The following is a 22,418-nucleotide window of genomic DNA, read 5'->3' as shown; positions in this document are numbered from 1 at the left end:
TCTAGATTTTAACTATAGTATTAAATTCTTCATGATTTTTAAATTCTAAAAATTTCACGACATGGCTTAAGGGACTGCGTGACGCACCAGACTGCGTGACACTTCGGTTGAGAACCACTGGTCGAGGATATACAACGGTAAACGCCGTATATCTCTGGTTAGTCATTAGAGTATACCTTCTGCTTTAGAGAGTATATTAATTTCTATTTTGTTATGTTTTTTATTATTTAATTAATTAATTTATTTAATCGAGTCATTATTCAGGTGTATTAATCACACAAAGAAATCCGGTTTTTTGACTATTCTCGTACAATCACAAAAGATATAATAAGGAAGGAACAGAAAAAAAAATGAAAAGTTTACGTCAGTGTGTCTATCCAAGTTCTTGTTGCTTTGATCACTGAATATCAGTGAACATTTTGTCTCCTTTTCCGTTAAATAACGGAGTTGATCCCATTCAACTCGATTTACGGAGGTTCTACGGTATAAGGTAGGGTGACCAAATCGTCAAGCAGAAAAAACGGGACAACTTTTTACTTTTGGATAGGTTGCTCCCCTAAATATATATGTTTGTCTCTCCGTTCTCTCTCTCTCTCTTTCTCTCTCTCTCTCTCACACACACACACAAAGGGTAAATTTACACTTTTTCGTTGAAACCTATTGAAAAGGTTGTGGAATTAATTAAATAACAAGTAACTATCAGCATCTAACAGAAATTAAATTTTGAAAACATTACTAAAATATATGAGACATTCATCAATATTTGTCAATCCACAAAATCTGTCACCGGCAGAATTTATAACGAACTACTCTCAACATCGGATTCCGACTCCCTTTATTTGCTTTTTCTTACTCTTAAACATTATTTCTCTTGCAACTAGCTTTCTTTTTACTTTCACTTTTATACTTCTGTTCACCTTGCGTAAATGACAGTATGTTACATCTTAGTTAAATCACAGAAACACTGTACTGGGCTAATCCACGCCAAATCGTACAGCGAAAATGCAATTTTACACCCGACCATCTCCGATTGCAATGAAATTTGGTATACAGTATCTTTAGACAAATATAAGAACCCGTATTTTTTATTTTGCCCATATTAGCTCTGGTTTGGTTTTGACAGCCTTCGAAAGAAAACTCTGCCCGACGATTTTGTGTATGCTGCGATAAATGAATGGCACGTCACTCGGAACTTCAACTGAGCACCATAAGGCCATATTTGGCCCAAATGTATTCAAATTAATCAGACTAAATGGAAATTGCATGAGGATTTTACAAATTAGGTCCAAAACGGCATAATGATATCTCCAAACCATGAAATTTAGTTTCAAAATGGCGGAATAGAATTTTTCGAAGGTACTTATTAAATTACGCATAACTTTTTTCTCTAAGAGGGGAATTCAATGAGTAAATGCCGGTTAAGGGAGTACATAATGCTCTATTAGGAGAATAAAAAATATCCGTGGGTTTTGGCTTGTAACAGCCTACAGAGCGCCTAAGTCAATTTATGACCTTAGGTTTGAGAGTACGGGCAATACACCATAGATGTTACAAAATATTTCATTTCGTAAAAGAAGCACGGCACTTGGTAACTGGGGTAGTAGTTTCCAACAGAAACTATTTTAGTACGAGGCCCCATGAAAATATATCTTAAAAACCAAGATGGCGGCATTGCGAAAAGGCAGCACATGGTAGCTAGTTTTGCGTCACACAAATACAAATTGACGTAGGGCCATGTAACAATACGTATAGGCAACGTAAATATTCATACGAACGCTATGAATACAAAATCACCAGACCGCAAAGACATTGAGAATTCAAGATGGCGACCTTTCCTAAATTATTGTTTTGGAATTTATGTACTGCAAATTCCAAAAAAATGTTCACTGTATTTAGCAAAAAAGCATACCGCTTGAGAAAGTATATTTACCTAAGTTATTTTAGAACGAAATCCGACAAGAAAACTTCCGTGGGATCCAAGATGGCGGCTCCTGCAAATGTCAGCATGTAAGTAATGGTTTCCTTATATCTACACTACAAATCCAAGAAGAGGCATATAACTTCTGCAGAGGAAAATATGTATTCACATTAATATTTAAGTATAACACCTTCAGAAGGTACACTTTATGTTTCAAGATGGCGGCTGTTTCGAAACTGTATGTTTAGTAATTTGTCACAACATCCTATGTGTATGTAAGTTCAAGTGAATAGAACGTCAAACAATCATACATGAATTACCTAACTTGAAATACTTAACTTTGAGTTATGCTGAGAGTACATGTAATTTCGTTTAGTCCGTGTTGCCTGAATGTCCTTAACACTCTTTGCAGTGAGTTTGTATTGCAGCCTTCCGAACTGCGTGATAACGTCAGGAAATTCTATCGCAGATAGAATATTCGCAAGTGGAACCCAGCACTTGTCTTCTCTGCCGCGGTTTATATCCTCTGGCCAGTACAACCTCCTTGAAGGCCAATGATGATGCATAAATTTGATCCATATATCGTTGCTGTCGTCGTCAAGTTCTAATATCATCCCAATATAACACTGTTCTTCGTATACTCAACTAATGTAGGAACTAAGTTGAAGCTCTCTGAATCTGGTCACCTGGGAAAAGCTGTACCTCAGAGAAAAAATTTCATCGTTGCTCATCCCCTTTGCAGCAATTTCCGTTGTGGAGACTGGCTTGAAATAATGGTAGGAACGGGTTCCTGGTACAGTTTTATGTTTTGAACAACGCAAGTTTAGGTTAGCTGCCACGGCAGTAACATCCTGTTCCTTGATAAACTGGATGGTCACTTTAGGTGCAAAGTGTTCACTGCAAAACTGTGACATTTGCTGCGCTGTACATATTTGTTCTTTGTAAGGTCTCTGCAAGTTTGCACGCGTTACACTTCTTTTGACAGTTCCGCCTATACCATCACAAGCAGACTTGCCGGGATAATTGAATGTTTGTTTGGATAATTGAATGTTTTGTACGTGGTTAGGCAGCAGTGGCGGCTCGTGACTGATCTAGTAGAGCTAACAATGACAATTTGTAATTTACCGTGGTCAATAGGTATTAATTACCGTGGTCAATAGGGTATCAATGGAGAACTTATGCTGAAATGAGTAGCAATGTAATGGCGTTACTGTCAGCTGACACTCTAAAATCGAATACCAATGAGCGCTTGTATTGCAATATACATTGCATACGATCCCAAACAAGGTCGCCATCTTGAATTCTCAATGTCTTTGCGGTCTAGTGATTTTGTATTCATAGCGTTCATATGAATATTTACATTGCCTATACGTATTGTTACATGGCCCTACGTCAATTTGTATTTGTGTGACGCAAAACTAGCTACCATGTGCTGCCATTTTGCAATGCCGCCATCTTGGTTTATAAGGTATATTTTCATGGGGCCTCGTACTAAAATAGTTTCTGTTGGAAACTCTTACCCCAGTTACCAAGTGCCGTGCTTCTTTTACGAAATGAAATATTTTGTAACATCTATGGTGTATTGCCCGTACTCTCAAACCTAAGGTCATAAATTGACTTAGGCGCTCTGTAGGCTGTTACAAGCCAAAACCCACGGATATTTTTTATTCTCCTAATAGAGCATTATGTACTCCCTTAACCGGCATTTACTCATTGAATTCCCCTCTTAGAGAAAAAAGTTATGCGTAATTTAATAAGTACCTTCGAAAAATTCTATTCCGCCATTTTGAAACTAAATTTCATGGTTTGGAAATATCATTATGCCGTTTTGGACCTAATTTGTAAAATCCTCATGCAATTTCCATTTAGTCTGATGAATTTGAATACATTTGGGTCAAATATGGTTTTATGGTGCTCAGTTGAAGTTCCCAGTGACGTGCCATTCATTTATCGCAGCATACACAAAATCGTCGGGCAGAGTTTTCTTTCGAAGGCTGTCAAAACCAAACCAGAGCTAATATGGGCAAAATAAAAAATACGGGTTCTTATATTTGTCTAAAGATACTGCATACCAAATTTCATTGCAATCGGAGATGGTCGGGTGACACCCCTGTACGATTCGGCGTGGAATGACCCTACTGTATTAATGACAGCGCCTCAGTCTTCCACCGCCCGAAACAGAGAGTAAAAACTGTTTTTCATAAGATTTAACCTCCTTGCACTGTCGTCTGTGGAGTGGGAGTCTTGGATGGGGAGGCCTAGGAGGGAAAACAGTGCAGCCATCACATCCAATATCACAAACGTCGTAATGACGTTGCTCAGTAATTAGACATATTCCAATGTAATCACATAGCTTAGAAAATAATAATATAAATTAGGAAATTTTAGATTAGAAAGCTTTTTGTACCTAATGAACGTAAATACGGGACATTTTGGCGTCCCGGGAAAATTTTTCGGGACACCGGAAATGGTAGTGTAAAAACGGGACAATCCCGTTTTTACGGGACGGTTGGTCACCCTAGTATAAGGTTCAGTGATCAAAGGCACCTAACACGGGAAGTTGGTAAGAGGTATTTGTGAAGCAATGATATCATCTCAATAGGCCATTTTGAATGGATCACCACAACTATGAGGAGAAATTTGTTATTACTATTATTCTAGTGAATAATAATAATAATAATAATAATAATAATAATAATAATAATAATAATAATAATAATAATAATAATAATAATAATAATAATAATAATAATAATCCATTGTATCCTAGTCTAAATTACAAGCAAGTAATTTATTTACCGAATCTTCCACGAAGCAAATTCTAAAAGATTCAACACCATCAATACCAAAGTTATTTTCCATAAAGTACGGTATATACACAACTTGTACAAATGCAAACTACAGATAAGGTAAGAAATATTTCGAGCCCTATTTTCAAAACTTTAATACATAATTGAAAGTGAAATGAAATTTGAGATACGATGCACGATATTTGAGATTTTACAGAAATGAGATGATGCAATTTCAAATGCTGGAAGATTAAAACAAAAAGTATAGCACATGAGATGATCGTCTCCCAGGAGTAAGCATAGTATTGATTTCAGGACCATTCAGACACGGCCATTCCTCGCAGGACGAAAGGGGTGCGAAATTTGGTTTTCTTAATTTCTTGAATTTTAGATAATTACGATTATTAGACCCTCAAATTCTGTTATGCATAAGTATCAGCTGTAGAAACGTCTGTCTGTCTGTCGATCTGTCGACAGGTATGAGAACAAAAACGGTAAGAGATGTTAAGATGCGGTTTATTCGAATCGATTCAACGCCCTAAGAAGCGATTCCAATAAATTCTGACACAAGCTTGTTGTTACGTCAACCTCCTCTCACTTTAGAGTGAAGTGTTAAAATGGTAATCGTTAAATCAACCATCCGACATGATGAATAGATTGGGTGTTGTTTAAGATATACGGGTGATTTTTTAAAACTCAGGGATTTCTTTTGGGTCTAGAATTTCTAACTGAAGTCCGATTTTAATGTGGTTTGTGTCAAATGATCAAGGAAGGATGGGATATTTATTATGATATGTTGACTAGTTTAAATTCATCGCTTGTATATCGGCCACGCCGCAAGGAAAGCAGGAAATATTCATCAGTGTACTCTTAATCATTCGTCTTTGTTAGCCTAAAGGGTATAATCAGGGGTTATTGAACAGTAAGATTTCATTTTGTCATTTTTTTCTTTTGAAAAATTAAGTGAAAATTATTCTTAAGGTGAGTTTTTTCAGATTTTCAGAGTGATATATACAAATGAAAGTGACTACGTTTCTCACTTAATAATTCTTGAACTACACGACCGATTTTGATCAAATTTTCAACATAAATAAGGTTCGAGCCTGGAATGGTTTTTATCATTTCATTTTGATGGTGCAACTTAAAAGAGGGGGAAGAAAGATATATATATATATACATGAAAAAAGATCGAAAATTACCGATATGAGAGAGCGCTTCAAATAGTAAAAGTAAATAGTGATTTACTAACAGAACATATTGCTATATTTTCTTATTTTAAGCCAGAGAAACGGGTAATTAACATTAGTATTTTATAAATAAACACAACAACTCTACCATATGAACTGCAAATTTATAATTTAAGTGAACTGCAAATACTAGTTTCGTCTCAGGAGTAACTTTGTTTGAAAGTTTCGAAAATGCTTATTAAAATTTTGTTCTTATTTCATAAATAAATGTTCCAGTAATAACAGTAACATGACTTGATTTAATTTAATAAAATGAGAGTGAGGAAGGTTTAGTGCGGTGGTTCTTAACTTTCGCTTTATTTCTTACTAAAGGTTCGTTTTATAGATTTCTCGGATATTATTATTCAAATATTGTAATTAATAAGGAATATTATATGCTTATTTAATATATTCTAGTTTTCCTCCACTTCATTACCACTAAATGAAAAACAGAATTAAGAGGCCCGACTCTTACCTCACACAAGTTAATGAAAAAAAGCAGTTTAATTACACATTTAATGAGAAAGCAATTGTGTCAATATTATTATTATTATTATTATTATTATTATTATTATTATTATTATTATTATTATTATTATTATTATTATTATTATTATTAATACTGGGAGTAGAGTAAAGGATATAATGAGAATTAAGATCACCACGAATACATGATCTGAATAATTACTGATGCACTAGAATGGTTCAAAATTTTTAACGACTTGTGCCCCTCTAACATATTTATGTCCCTTTCCTCAAAATTTTATTAACTGTCTGCGGACCTGTGTTAGGTCAAAGGTAGAATTAAGAATAACAAAGAACCTAAGGTTCCTTAATGGAAATGAGAAGCTTGTTTCCAAACATCATTTAAAAATATATTGCAAAAAATGACATATACCAGTTAAGTAGATTTTTTTTTTTGTAATTTTACAGGAGAAACGAAAATTGGTATTGCTATAGTTACTCCATTAATTTAACATGTTTCCGCGGTATATATTATGTATGGTTATATACTAAAGGATACCAAACTGTAAAAAAAAAAAAAAAAAAACTGATTTGTGGTTTAGGCTTAATAACATAAAAAATTATTTTCTTTGCAGAAACCACTAAGTTATAATAGTTATGAACAAAGTACTGCACAATAATGAACATAAATGCATCGAAAAATGCTTACGATGCATTATTATTTGTATTATTTATTTTTTTACTAAGATTCATTATTTATTCTTTATCGATTATTACATTACACTGCAAAATACTTTAAAACATCAGCTACTAACAACATCCTTCTAACACCTTCTTGCTGGGTGTTTACAGTTACACTGACAAGCAGGTTATGAACTTTCTGATCAGTAAACTAGGTTTTCCTTCAAACTTCTGCAATTAAATGACAATTAGAAATTTAGTAACAACCAAATGTTACATTTTCAATGTAATCAAAGAATGCCTAAGTAACTTAAGAGGAAGAGGGCATAGTGGTTCAGTGGTAGAGTGCTTACTTCTGGTACGTGAGGTCCCTAGTTGTATTCTCGGCCAAGTAAGTTTGTGGTGGACAAGAAGTATGCCTCCTCGATACTCAGACTACCCTGACGCCTACACTACATGAAATATAGTATCAAGTGTACGCGGCCGGTGGATTGTGGTTTCGGGTGTTGCAGTACGAACGATAAGGGACAGAAGATATAAAGTTGACTCATTGACTAATCAGCATAACTTTAGATGCAAATCCTATGTGACATGTTAAATTAAATAAAATTCTGTTTTTAAAAAATAAGAAATGCAGAACATTTTATCCGATTAATCACCTTAATTAACTAGTAAGTTCATTCTCCTCTCTTTGATTGGAGCAAATCTGTCTAATACATGCTGGCTGAACTCTGGTATTCTTATTGTCAGGTCTTTTCCGATGGAAAGCATAACCAATGGCGATAACCTTTCTTGGGACATTCAATTCCTTGAAAGTGTCAATTCTTTCTCATGTGGAAAAAAACTTTTCGTCTCTTGCTGACGCCATTGGTACAGTTAATATTAATTTCAGAAGCTTTGTAGATTCACTGAATATTTTTCTAGATTATTGCGAACGATTCATTCTAGCAAACTCAGTCCCTCACAGTGATCTGAAGAGAGTTCGTAGCAGAGATTAGTGTTATAAAAAAATGTACATTGAACACACTTTATTCACAGTTTATCCAGGAAAATTTAAAATAAATTCAGGAAATGTATCTGGTGCAAACAACACTATTGACATAAGATATCCTGTAAATTTAAACTGGATTTTTTTTTTTTCGAACATTCTCCTGAATTGCCCTTTGCTTGTTTTGTCTAAGTCTTAATTGCAAATTTTTCCTCAGTTGAAAGCTGGTCAATGTTTTTTGTAAGTTATTTACAGAAGTCATGGTGTACAATTCATTCAGAATTTGTAGGTTATTTACAAAATTAAAGCACACACAAAAAAATAAACCTAATAATTAAAAACCAAAACACCTGATATAAAAGAGGTACTGGTATATGAATTCCGAATGTCACATATTCATACATCAACACACACACACACACATGTGCGTAAAAGAAAAAAAAACTACATTCCAAATAATCCGTCTTGGTTGTTACGCAATGCACGATGAACACAATATACTTTCACATTAGGCGAAACAACGCTTACCAATGTGATATGTTCTGGAAAGGGAACCTCGAAACCCGCCAGATGAAGGATCAGCATGTAACAGAAGCCAAAAATCAAAGAACATTAAAACAAACAGCACTGCCAGTTCTACACTCAGAAATGTTAACTGGGAGGGGTCCAAAGTATTTAAAGGAGGTCCAATACGTCTATATAATATGGAACCTGTCTTATTCTGCACCCGAAAAGACAATAAGTAATTCTTACTTGCTGTCACCTATATTTTTAGAAACGAAATGATAGAACGATTATTTCTATAAGAAAAGAAAGAGTACATGATGAGGCCTAAAATAAAATATTTAGCCTACATCAATCATTTCTCTGTTAAACAAGTATAGTTCGTTAAGAAGGTGTACGAATGTTAGTCAAGTTTCGAAATTTGTGGGAGATCCGGACCCGGTGGACCCCCCTCGTGGATACGTCCCTGAGCATTGCTAACTAGTCCCAAATTCAATGTGGCGTTCCCCATCATACAGTTTTATGTGGAAATTATCAAGAGTATAAAATATACTTATTTTATAAAAGAAATATGTTTATACTCAAATACTATCCACAGAGGGAGGGGGGAGCGATTCTACATACTGACTTATTAATATTTGATTCACAAATTACTGTAGAAGAAGCTTTCGTTATCAATATAAGATAAGAATTAACTTGTAAATGCGGGTCTACTTTCATTTGTTTTCTCCTCTATTAGATATTTTCTTTCTTATTTTGTAATTCTGCAATCACTTTTTTTAATTGTCATTATATTGATTTGCTTCAGTATGGTCCAGTAATTTAAAAATATGAATGCATAAAAGCAAATTCCATTTGTTAATTGCTAGTGAAAGAAAATTCAGAAATCTTATTTAGCGCGAAAAACCTTCTCGTTCACTGGAAACTGGAACTGGAAGAAGCACTGCAACGACCAGTCCCTTTAACTTCTGAGATAGGGGAAAGGGGACTTAACATTTGCTCCAATTGCCGCGCTGAAGGAATCTGGTCGTTGTATGCTCGCTGCAACACAATATAAATTAGAGACTCTATGACGGATTATTTTTTGCTTTTTAAAACGGATTAATGGAACGGACAGTTACAGAAGTATGTTATTTAAAGTGTATATATGTGAGTATTAAAAAGTATTTTTCTGTTCTTTACTACTATTGATAATAATATTTTTCTTGTAATACTTTGGTCGTTGCGCAACGCTGCAACGCTAACATTAGTCGCCACTGAGTGTACGTTCATTCCTTTCCTAATATCGTGTCCGTAGGTTTTCTCGTAGTACTCCCGTTTCGTCCCACTTTTACATTCTACAGGTTCTTCCATAATCATTCATTTGCCTTAATCATCGTCTCCCTTAGCCTAATGAGCATAATTGTGGGACGATAAGCTGAAAGATTTCATTTCATTTTGTTTTTACTTAAGGAGAATTTGGAATTAATATTTTTAATGACTTAGATGGACTTTGGAAAAAAATATTACTTGTCCCTTTTAATTTCAACACAACATACACGAGTTTTCAACGTTATTATAGTCAGGCAGGGAGGTAAAAGCGAGGGAGAATGTGTGAGGACGCCGTTCCTCCACTTCCTAAAAAACGGCTAAAGAGTGCCTTCACTTCCTACAAAATTACAATGAGCAAAGAGAGGCACGGGGCACGGCGTGACGTCATCCGTCCCCCTATCTCTTCACATCCACTTTTACCCCTGTAGTCAGGCATATATGTCTCGCCCTAACAGGAAAAAGTGCACAAAAACTTAAAATCGTTTTTAAAAAATGACTTAAATGGTGTTTGAAAACAAGTTTCTCAAATTATTCTGCCAATCACTGAATCTAAAACTAAAAACTTTTACACTCTATGATTCTGTACCCAACTCTTCCATTTTTCTTAGAAATTGCTCCTTTTATGCCAGTTTGCAATTACCCATTACCAATTATCCTCCCCCTTTCGTCTTTTATCTTCTCTACTTTTCATCACATCCGTAAGAACAAAATTGCTACTAAAGTCTGTATTTTAATAATGCTCCTTTTTTCTCTTTTTAACTATGGATAGAAGAAGGAAAATGAGAGAGGAGATGATAGAAAAAGATTGAAAAACCAATTAAAGGAAGATAATAAAAACAACATATTGCAAGATAAAAGAGAACTTGAGGCCAAAAAAAGATAATGAGAATGTAGAGACAGATTGAAATCGGGAGAGGAGGAAAATGAGATTTAGAGAGATCGGAATAAGAAAGGAAAAACAAGAAGCTTCTGTTCGGAGAAAGAAGAATCACAATGAGCACGCAGGTAAAATGATTCCTTTCAGTGCGTTTTCAAATTAATACACATGTTTTAAAGAATTGAAATGATACAAATGGCTTTGTTGTTTCAATAACCTTGCCTTCATCTAATATATTACGAAGAATGATGATTCCTGTAGTTAAAAACAAGTCGAATATTTGCTTATCTTGGTATTCATTATGGGCTTATTAATGATCCCAATGAACCTAAGGTGCGGATAATAGAATTAAGGTAGTTGTCAGGATTTCCTTTTACTTTACCAATTGGCTGATCTAGAAGGTGAAAGCTTGGGAGGCACCCAGTATCCAGACTATGACAGATATACCATGAGTTAACTTTCAAAATTATACAAATAACAGTTTAAATTATTTTTTTTGTCACTCAAAAACTGAGGAGACCTAGCTTCTAGGCTACATCCACTACTGAATGTTCCTAGTATCTTATTAAGTATTCCGCTTTTCGGCAAGTTCTGGAACTAGAGATTTTTTTAAAATTTTAGATTTAGGCTTCCAAATGTTTCTTCCACACGTTTTTCGATCTTCAGCGTCCTCTTTTGGCTCCCAATATTTTCTTCTGTTTGTCAAATCATCGATCAGTTGTGTTCTTTTTCTTCCTATTCCTCGCTTTTCTTCCATCTTTCCTTCTATGGCGCTATGAAGAAGAGAATTTCTTCGCTAGATTTGCCCAATCGAATTGGCCTTCCTACGAAGAATGCTGGCGAAAAGTGTCTTCTTCTCTCCTATCCGTTTTAAAACATCTTCGTTTATAGTTCTCTCTGTCTATTTTATCTTCTTCATCTTCCTCCAACATCACATTTCGGAGCTCTCTAAACATTTTTTCTCTAACTTCCGTAATGTCCAAGTCTCTAAACCATACAGTCCAATGCTGCAGATATCTTATGCATTTACAAAACAAAAGAAGGTTTCCAGAGCAGTATGCAAAAATCGGCATTACATTTAACAAGTCGTTTTTTGTTTGACATAAGATATTCCTTGGGCGATCCTCACTAATCCCATATCTCCTATTATTTATAAAATACAAAATAATACATAAATAATTATGACTTGCTACATTCAAAGTGCTTATTACGGTCTATAATAGCTTATACCTCAAAATATATTTATTTTCTGTAGATTGGCCACCTGTTTATGTTAGTCACTTTGCAATGCAACCTATGGTGGCCAGCATAAACAGGTTTCACTGTATTTGGCTTCATTTAAATAAATGGAAACATAAATTAAAATTGAGAGATAAGAAAGTAGATTGAAGGAAATGATTGCAAACGAAAGATTTAGAAGAATATAATAATTGGAAATAATGAAAATAATGAGGAAATATGATTGGGAAAGAGAGATAGTAGATATTTTTTTTTAAAAGTAAAATAGATTGAGGTCATGAAAAGCATACAGAAACTCACAAATAAAGAAAATTTAAGAAAGGAATAGAGAGAATAAACAAAATAAATTAGAGAAAGAGGAATAGATGTAGTAATATAAACATTGAAAATTTAGTGAAACATTAAAAATTAAGCAATGAAATTACTGCATACATTATCAATATTTGAATAAACATGTTTGCCAGTTGTATAAATAATGCATAGCCTTATGATCAATATTGCATTTTAGAAATTTCGTAAATAATTAATCTTCGAAACAATGTTTCTAATTGAATACATCGATTAAATATGGGAGAACAAGTGTGATCGTTTGGCGTCAATTGCGAATTTAAAACAAGAGCAACTCGTAATTTAATTTAAAAAATTGTCCAAGCAAGTCCCTTAACGGCTCTACATATATGAATACTATTAAATGCAATTAGAATGTATATTAGCATATGAGTTTGAGCATCCAGTAAGAGTGAAATTTCATAAAGGAATGAAAGTGTGAACTATATTATTATTATTATTATTATTATTATTATTATTATTATTATTATTATTATTATTATTATTATTATTATTATTATTATTTCTCTTATAGCTTACAGGTTAGCATGAGTATCTTTGGAAGGGTTGACTTATTTGATTTGTATCAAAACTTCTGAATGTGTAGATAAATTTAAGTATAATTTTCTATATCTTATGGAGGATTTCAACGTACGGGATGCTCAGAGCACAAGGGAATCAAGTAATATAACAAAAGTTGTGATAAAAAGATATACAGGGTGGCCCAAAAGTATGTATACATCCCTGCATTGATCAAGTATGATATTCTATCTTATGGGTTTATTTCCGGGCTTAAGGTATAAGTAAAATGACATTAAGAACAAACAATAAAGAAATTTTAATAACAATAAGAAACGATATGAAATACAGAGAGCAGGTCAGTACGGGAATGTATACCTCCTACTTTTGGACCACCCTGTATAAACTGTGTACAGTATACTTAAGTACATGGCAAAATTAATTCTGTTTCTTTACATTATAAGATCTGGACATGAATCTTTTAAGTTTCGAAAAGAGTATTAGTAAAAGGTCTTAAAGATGAAACATATAAAAAATGGCCAAAACTGAACTTGATTCTTTTGTGCACTGAAAATGCTTTATTCGCTCTCTCCGTTGGTCTAGTGGCTAGTGCGCGCGCCTTTGGTGAAAGTGGTCTCAGATTCGATTTCCTGCGGGAAAACATTACGCATTACTGTAGTTCGGTTTATACTTTACACTGTTATGACCACGTCTCATATATCATCTCCACTGAAAAGAGAGGTTGATTTCAACTAACAACTTATACAGCTCAAATATTATTACGCACATCTTTAGTGGGACATTCCTGGACTGAACAGCTATTTAAAAAAAAAAACTTCTAGAAGCGAAGATAAATTTAAGCATAGTTTGTTTTAGTGTTTTACAGTAGTACCATATATTGTATATAAGAGATTATTGTATTTTTGTTTGGATCTCTTACTTCTTCACATTTGAGTTTTAGTAATGAAATGAAATGAAATCTCTTAAGTTTTACTTCCCACGGTTATGCCGGCTAAGCTAAAGGGGACGATGTTGATGAGAAATGAATGAAATGGTGGAATGAAGAAAATGGGAGAACCCCGAGAAAACCCAAGCACACGGCCCATGCAACAGAAATGAACGCTCTACCACTGAGCCAGCGTGTCCCCGAGCTCCAATAATTATCTTATCCACGAACTATATTTTACATTAGTTGAGAATGAAGCAGTAACAGTTTTGTATAACACATCACATCACTTTTTAGAGGTCTGGATATGACAACTAACAATACAATTATAATTGTATTTAAGACCACTCTATATTTGTGAAACTCAGACTTGTTGTATGAAACCTTTCTAAATTAAGTCGGTAAATAGGGCTAGTTCTTTTATGATAGAATACTCGCTAGAATCGCTCTTTTATAATAGAACACATATTAGATTCTTCTTAGAAGAACGGAAAAAGAAATATAAAAATATGTTCTTTCATTCTGAAATTACATAGAAAATTATCAGATTGAATTCGCTAGGCAACCAAATATAAAAGAGATAACATGTTAATAGTTGCATCCTAAGTTGTTATGCAATATGATCATAGACCACTAAATGGTGTGGTATAATATTTCAGGATACTGTTTTGAAGAAAAAAAAGTTAATTACGGTTATATCTAAATCTAGCAATGTGTTTCGACAAGTACACGGTGTATGAATATTTTGTTCAAGATATGAGGATCCATTATTTTTTAACACTTGTCCTGTTTTCAAGACAAGAACAGTTAATACACATGTACTACAAGTCATGTGTAATATCCTCAGTGGATGTTTCACGAGTGTTTGTACTAAAATTATCATACCAGCGAATGCATCCATAAAAATGATTTAATTCTCTTTCAACTCCTCGTTTTATCTAGTTTTGCTTAAACATTTATTTCGCAAAATGGGCGAGTAGATACGGTATATTGATCATCTTATGTAGTGGTGGGGACAAACAAAATAGTTTTCTTCGCGCGAACGACACACTTCCGCAATGCGCCACGTCCAGACTCGTAGTGCCATCTATGTGCAGACTGTAGAAATATTTGGTTCCTCCATCAGTTTGTTGGGGGAGAACAGAAACTCAGTTGCACCACTACGCAGTTTTAGCTCCTCCTCTATCGGTCCGCGTGCAAACAGGACTTTGAACCCCACCACCACAATCTATTTCATGCCCAACTGCATCTGAAGGACGAAAGCTACTAACACGCATAACCGAAAGTGGTCGATTATCATGATTATTAATTCTCGGGTTAAAATGTATTTCTTCAGCACCGAAGTTGTATGAGAAGAAAGAAAGATAATCTTTCAGTTTTACAACTTCCCATGGTCATGCCTTGTAAGCTAAAAGAAGGATGATTAGTGAAGATGAAAACACTGTTGGAATGAGAATGTAGGAGGAAACGGGAGAACCTAACGAGTGTAGGAGGAAATGGGAGAACCCGAAGAAAGCCTACGGACACGCTATTGTCCACCAATAAGATTACCAAACGTTCTCTTTCACCAGATACGTCCTGTTTTTTCTTCCTGGGAAATACATTCGAGCGACTTTTTAACATATATCGTAATCAATCATATGTCCGAGATATTTTTTCTTAAAAGAAAAATAATCAGAACAAAGTTATTTATTACAAGCAATCTTCGAACAGAGCTAGACGTATACTAAAATGAACAAGGATGTTATAAATAGAGAATCTGCCCATACAGTGAGTGCAAAAAGTATTCATACAGGCAATATTTTTGTAAAAAATGTGATTTTGTCCCGCTTCCATGATATGTAGATCCAACTCACTGGGCAATTAGAAAAAGGTGTTCCGGGAAGGAAGTCTTGGGGGAAGTATAAACAACAAATGCTATTTTGACCTTGGTTTACAGGGACAAAAATGGAAAAGTCTGAAAATTCATGTGCAAAAAGTATTCATACAGTGCCACAACTCTCACAGGAATACCTCACTCTCTATGTACAGAAACGAATGATAGGCCTGTAAAGGCACTCAGGTTTGTTCTGCATTCCCGTGGAGTGCATTCAAGTTCACAACATTATCGCGGAGTTTGGAAGTGCAGCAGTATGGGGCATAAGGGTCGTGAAACTACAGAAGGGGAACGAAGAATTATAATTCGTCTGCATAACCAGTGTAAGTCACTTCCTGAAATCACAAGCATTGTTGGTAAGCCTAGAGGGACTATTCATAGTATTATTGATAGAATGGGAGAGAAAAACGTTGAAAAATGCACATAGAACAGGTAGTCCAGTGAAATTAAATACGTGTTGTCAGTCATTGGTAGTTCGAAAAATAAAAAAAAGCATTTGCGTCTGAGTGTGTCAGAGCTTGCAAGTGAGCTTCATAATGAACTTAAAGTGCATGTCTCACATTCTACGATTCGCGATTACTTAAAAAAGCGTGGCTTTCATGGTCGGGTAGCCCGAAGAAAATATTTTGTGAGTGAAGTCAATAGGAAGAAAAGGTTAACATTTGCCAAAGAACACCGAAATACACCACAATAATTCTGGAACCGTGTGATATTTACGGATGAAAGCAAATTCAACATTTTTGCATCCAATGGACGAACCATGGTGTGAAGGCAAAAGAATACAGAGTTTCGAAAACAAAACCTGAAACCTACAGTGAAACATGGTGGTGGTTTTATCATGGTTTGGGGGTGTATGAGTGCATCTGGTGTAGGGTCCTTGCACTCTATAGATGGAATTATGAACCATTATCTGTACACTGATATTTTAAAATCGAATCTCCATTCATCTGCTGACAAATGGGCATTAGACAAAACTTCATATTCATGCAGGACAGAGATCCAAAGCATTTCGCTTTAAACACGCGCCTTTGGATCTTGTACAATACGCCAAAGTACATGCTAACACCTCCCCAATCCCCCTACACTAATACCATTGAGCATCTATGGGACTACCTTGACAAACGGATTAGAAAACGACCGATTTAGAATAAACAAGACTTGCAAAATGCTCTGCAAGAGGAATGGCAGAAACTTCCCTTATCAAAGACCTAGGCTTTTGGTAATGTCAATGGCAAAGCTTATTAAAGCTATTAAAGCAGCAAAAGGATCTCCTACGAAGTACTAATGTGGCCCAATCTGACCAAAACAAAGGCACTAAGTGAAATGTATGAATACTTTTTGTTGATTGATATTTCTTTCTTTTCACTACCTTTTTGAATTTCCTGCACGAATAGTAGCTTCTTTTTTAGCTACAGTCCTAATTTGTTTCTTATCAGTGTGTTTTTGTGTTATGTTTCCTACACTTGACGAAATAAAATACAAATTTTCAGTTCAAGTGGTGTTTTCTCACCGTGATAAGTTACATGTTACCATTTTCTGAGGTGTATGAATACTTTTTACATTCACTGTATGTATCTTCATACTATTAAATCGATGAAGCCAAAAAACAACCGAGCATCGGCACATCTGATTGGCTACTCTCGTTTTTGCCATCGTCTGATTGGCTACTTTCGTTTCCGCCATGATTGTTGGCTCAAAACATTGCGATCCTATTGGGCGGAAAGGGCAGAGTAGGGGTGGCGAAATTGTAACGTATGGCTTCAAGATTTTGTTGTAAGGGCAGATCCTCTATTTTATTAGATCCTTGAATATGAACAGTGGTCTTAATGTGTTTTGAGGTTCGTACTGCTGATGACGTCACACGACTTCGCTTGTTTTATCTTTCAGTTTCGCATCGTTTACATTGAATTCAGTGTTGCCATGTTGAAGGGTGAATCTAGCCTTTTTTTTTTTTTAATAAATCCTTTCTTAGAGTATTTTCTTTGAAATAAGAATACCTGAAATGATGTGTCGTGTACACTTTTTAGTTGCATCAAATTTGGCAACCTTGTCCACCATTATTCACATGGCCAAGGATAGAACCAGAGACCTTTCACACCAGAGCTGAGCATTCTACCACTGAGGTACCGTGCTCCAACGAAGACAGTAGAATGCAACTGGGAAAAATACAAATCAGTTGCATTTGCATGTATAAGACGCACTTTCTCTAAACAAAAAAAAAAAAAAAAAAAAAATATATAGAGTGTAACTTATACACGTATGTAACAAGAAAGATGTGTATCCGGCAACTCAGTAACACCTACTTGGTACTACAAGTGATTTGAAGGATAAACTATCATTGCTGTTAAACTAATGCTTTTCTACCATTCAATTAAGTAGGAGTAATAAACACCGTCCTCTTAAAGGAAACTCGGTTATCCTAAAATAATATTTTGTATAAATGCAGACGTACTCTTTTTATTTTCAGGTGTTATCAGTCAGCAAAGACTTAAAGAGAAGTTTCGAGGAAAGTTGAGATTTACACACGCACGCGTTTACTACGTTTATGCAGCTTAAATACATACATGTGTCTTGTACGTTCATGCTGCTTATACATACATTCATCACGTTATATCTTCCTGTTTCTTATACATACCTGTGTCTTATACATTCATGCATCTTATATATACGTATGTACGAATTAGAATAAACGGCTCAAGTTAATTAGATAAAAAATAAACAGATTAGGTTAACCAGGTAAACAAATGAACAAATGGATTTTCATCAGGTAAAGAGACTAAACGAATCAAATTTACCAGGTAAAGAGAAGAATAATTAGATCAAATTAATCAGGTAAAGAAACGAATCAAGTCAATCAAGTTATGAAAAGAAAATACGGAATCAAGTTAAACAGATGAGAATAAATGTATCGAATCAATCAGGAAAACAAACTATTGAACGGATCAATTTATTTGCGTAAAGAAAATAATAAAGGGGATTTAGGATTTAGATTTCTGGGCTTTCGGCATCTATGGCCATTTAGCCCGTCACGTTTGAGGGATGACGTCCCTCGGCAAGCACACGATCCAAGAAAAGGGGAGGAAGAAAGGACTGGGGAAGGAAGGAAGCGGTCTAGGACTATATGTTAGGTACCATCCCGGCATTTTCCTGGTGTGAATGAAGAGGACCCAGGAAAATCTCAGTCAGGGTGACTGGCCTGAAAAAGATCGTTTTACACTTTTCGTGCTCCCACCGGAAATTGAACCCGGGACTGCTTGCACCAAAGACCAGAGCATTAGCGACTACGCTACGTGGGGCCACCAACAAAATAATAAACGAATCAAGTTAATCAGGTAAGGAAAATAATAAACAGATTAAATTAATCGGATAAATAAAAGAATCAATGTAATCAGGTAAAGAATAGAATAAATGATCAAATAATTAAGTAAAAGAAAAATGGATCAAAGTAATCTGGTCATAAGCGGATGTGGTTAATCAGATAAACAAAAAATTAAATGGATCAAATTAATCAGGTAAACAAAAGAACAAAGGATAAAGCTAACGACGTTTAGATAACATACGTACGTGATTAAATTAAATCTTACCCATTGATCATTGAAAGTGACAGAGGACACATATCAAGAAAAATTGATCCTATATGCAAGAATTGAATAAATCAATTAAGTAGCAAGCAAAAGGCCTTTAACAAGTTCTAAACCACTGTGATGTGAAGGACACTTGCTCTGAAGGGTACTTGTTATTGAAGGCTGAGTGGAGATATCATTTTGAGCTGTTATTATAGGTGTGAACTGTTACGATGAAGAGTGCTTATTATTCCCGATTGTGTGGGATAATGATGTCTGAAATTCTGCTGTATGTTATGAAAATCATCGAAGGTAACGAAAATACGTTTCCAGAAGGATTCATTCCCAGAAAGATTACATAAATAAAAAAAAAAGTATACAAAAAAAAAAAAAACAGGTTGTTATTCTCTTGACTTCTAGATTAATTTTCTCTTCTCTGTCTTCTTGTTAAAATGAAGATATTAGAAAAATTCTTACTTTACAATATTCTAATTTCCGATTTTATGTTTATGAAGACTTTCCTTAATAATTTGTATAAATTAGATGGATCAGTTTGATTGAGGCATGAGAAAACAATCTGACTCGTTATTTAGAAACGATTGAGGGTTTACACATCTCCAGTGATATAAACTTGTATTCAGCCACTACTTGCACAGGAATTTATTTCGGGAAGAATCCAAATTCAGTATGAGAATATTTGTATTAAAATTTGTAAAATTACTCATAAAATTATGCTAAATTTGTAAAAATTACTCATAAAATTATACTAAATTTGCAGGAAAGTAATGATTTCAGGCAGTCTGGACCCTTAGAAGCCACTTCCTGAATACGCTCCTGCTTGTATAAACAAGTATCTTGATTTGATTGTAATTTAGTACCTTCTTTCAGCACCGAGGCTGTATGAGACATGAACATACAACTTAAGGTGAGATCTGAACCTCGTAATGCGTTCAAATGTCCAGGTTCTTCCACCAGAATTTGGAAACCCGAGAAAATAAAAAAAATGAAATGAAATTTTTGAGTTTTACGTCCCACAGTTATGACGGCTAGGCTAAAGGAGACGAGACTTCACGCACCAAAATGCACAGGCTACCCACTAAACAAGTAGAGAGGAGTAACAAATATCTTGGAAGTCCGTATATACACCTTTCAAATGTTTTCCATAAAACTATTTTTTGTAAGAAAAAAACGAGCATTCTGCTAGTGCTACTCTAAAAGTGGCATTCTACTCAGTTAAATTCGACTACTAGAATTCACATGAATGTAGAATCTTAAAAAATGTTGTTTATGTTACCTTTCATAGTGTGCTTCACAGTCAGTAAATTATAACCGTTTCTCTACCATAAAACAAAATATTTGTTAATTGCTGATGTCTCAACTAAAATAGGTATTTACATAGTTTAGAAAAAAATATTAACAACAAAGAAAGAAATTGATGGAAAATTCCAATGTAATTTATTTAAGAGGCTTTTGTTCTACTTTCTTTTTTAAGCAGTTCCGCTGACAATCTAAAACATAGACGCTCCGATATGACAAAGAAACACGTCTTGCTCTTTCTCTTTCTCTAACTTGTAAAAAAAACAAATAAAATACAAAAAAAAAAAAAAATGAAAAATTATATTTCAAAGGTGAATTCAGTGTTTACGCAAACATAAAACTTTAATTCCCTTCTCTATTGACATGGGAGTATTTTATGAGCTCATTTTTTGTATGGCTTTAATTCTGTTCATTCAATTACATACATACATACACAGTGGCGTATTTAAGTGGGGGCTTCCGGACTTAAGCTCCCCGAAATCTTACTTCCTATAGTAAAGTATATGAAATATCTTGCAGAATTTTCACATTTTCAGGCAAAGCTCCCCCCGAAAGTTAGCAAAGCCCCCCCGAAACAAAATCGTAAATACGCCACTGTACATACATATACATATAAAGTTGAATGTTTGCATGTTAGTAACAGAATAGAATGTCGCACAAGTCTCTTGAGTTAGGCAGATGAAACTTGATATTATAAACTAGTTACTAAAATTAAATTGAACTCTTGTTCAAGGGTTTTGAAAAATTCCGCTTTTATGGTGGAAGGGAGAAATTTTCCATAATTTTTTCCCCTCCACATTTACCACCAACATCGTTTGTCTCATCACCACGGAAACAGATGAATCATTTGAAATTAATTTGAAACATAGTTAGTACTTGGCTCTAGTCGGAATTTCATCATATGTTTAAGGTATCATACATGCCTTACGGGGAAGGAGGTTCAAAATTAATGTGAAAAATGTAATATTTCACGAACTCCATAAATTAATTAGATGAAACTTGGTTTATGTAAACTCCTTAATAAATATAACTTGAAGCATGTTTCTCTAAAGGGAGAAGTGAGAAAATGTTTCAGTTTCCCACTTTGATTAATAAAACGCCAAAAATAATAAAATGAAATGATTGAAGCGTCTAAACCCAATTTTAAGAATAGTTTGTACTTGAATGGACAAAGGTTATATCACTACACTTTGATTAATATGTGATTCTGATAAAAAAAACGATTATTATTATTATTATTATTATTATTATTATTATTATTATTATTATTAAATAGTAGAGATATAGTTAGCAGTATAGCATTATAGTTAAATATAGTAGCGATTACTGCTTGGAAAATATAGGAATAAGAGTGCCGAGTTATAGTGTAAGAAGTCAATCGACATTGGTAGCACTAAATTCAAAACGTGAAATATTGAGAAGAGTGGCAATGTCTTATAACAATTTAAACTAAACATATGTTGGGAGAAATAATAGAACATTTTTTTTTTACAAAATTAAACTATTTTAACTTTATTATTTATTTTAAAACAAGGGACTTGATTTTATTATTATTATATATCTTCAAAATATCTTTAGTTATTTTATTTAAAGAACCAATCCTTTATATGAAAATACGACAATAAGGATCATTCGCATACCGGATATGAAATTTTAAGCAAAGTTGACTCATTCTTTAAACTATAGTTAAATGAAGCTTTGATTTACATAGTTCTGTAAATGGTATATTATGAAATTGACTGTTTCTATTTTGATCTTGTTCTATAATCAGCATAAATCTTGTAATTTGAATATATTGATCTTCTGACAGGGACCGTAACCTGCTAATATTCATTGTATACTACAAATTTTCTGATCTGTTTTCAATGATTG

The sequence above is a fragment of the Thermobia domestica genome, chromosome 15, assembly GCF_964235325.1.
Source record: "Thermobia domestica chromosome 15, izTheDome1.hap1.1, whole genome shotgun sequence".
In the NCBI taxonomy this organism is placed as follows: domain Eukaryota; kingdom Metazoa; phylum Arthropoda; class Insecta; order Zygentoma; family Lepismatidae; genus Thermobia; species Thermobia domestica.
The sequence above is the reverse complement of the archived record's forward strand: the minus strand, read 5'-3'. Positions refer to the sequence as shown.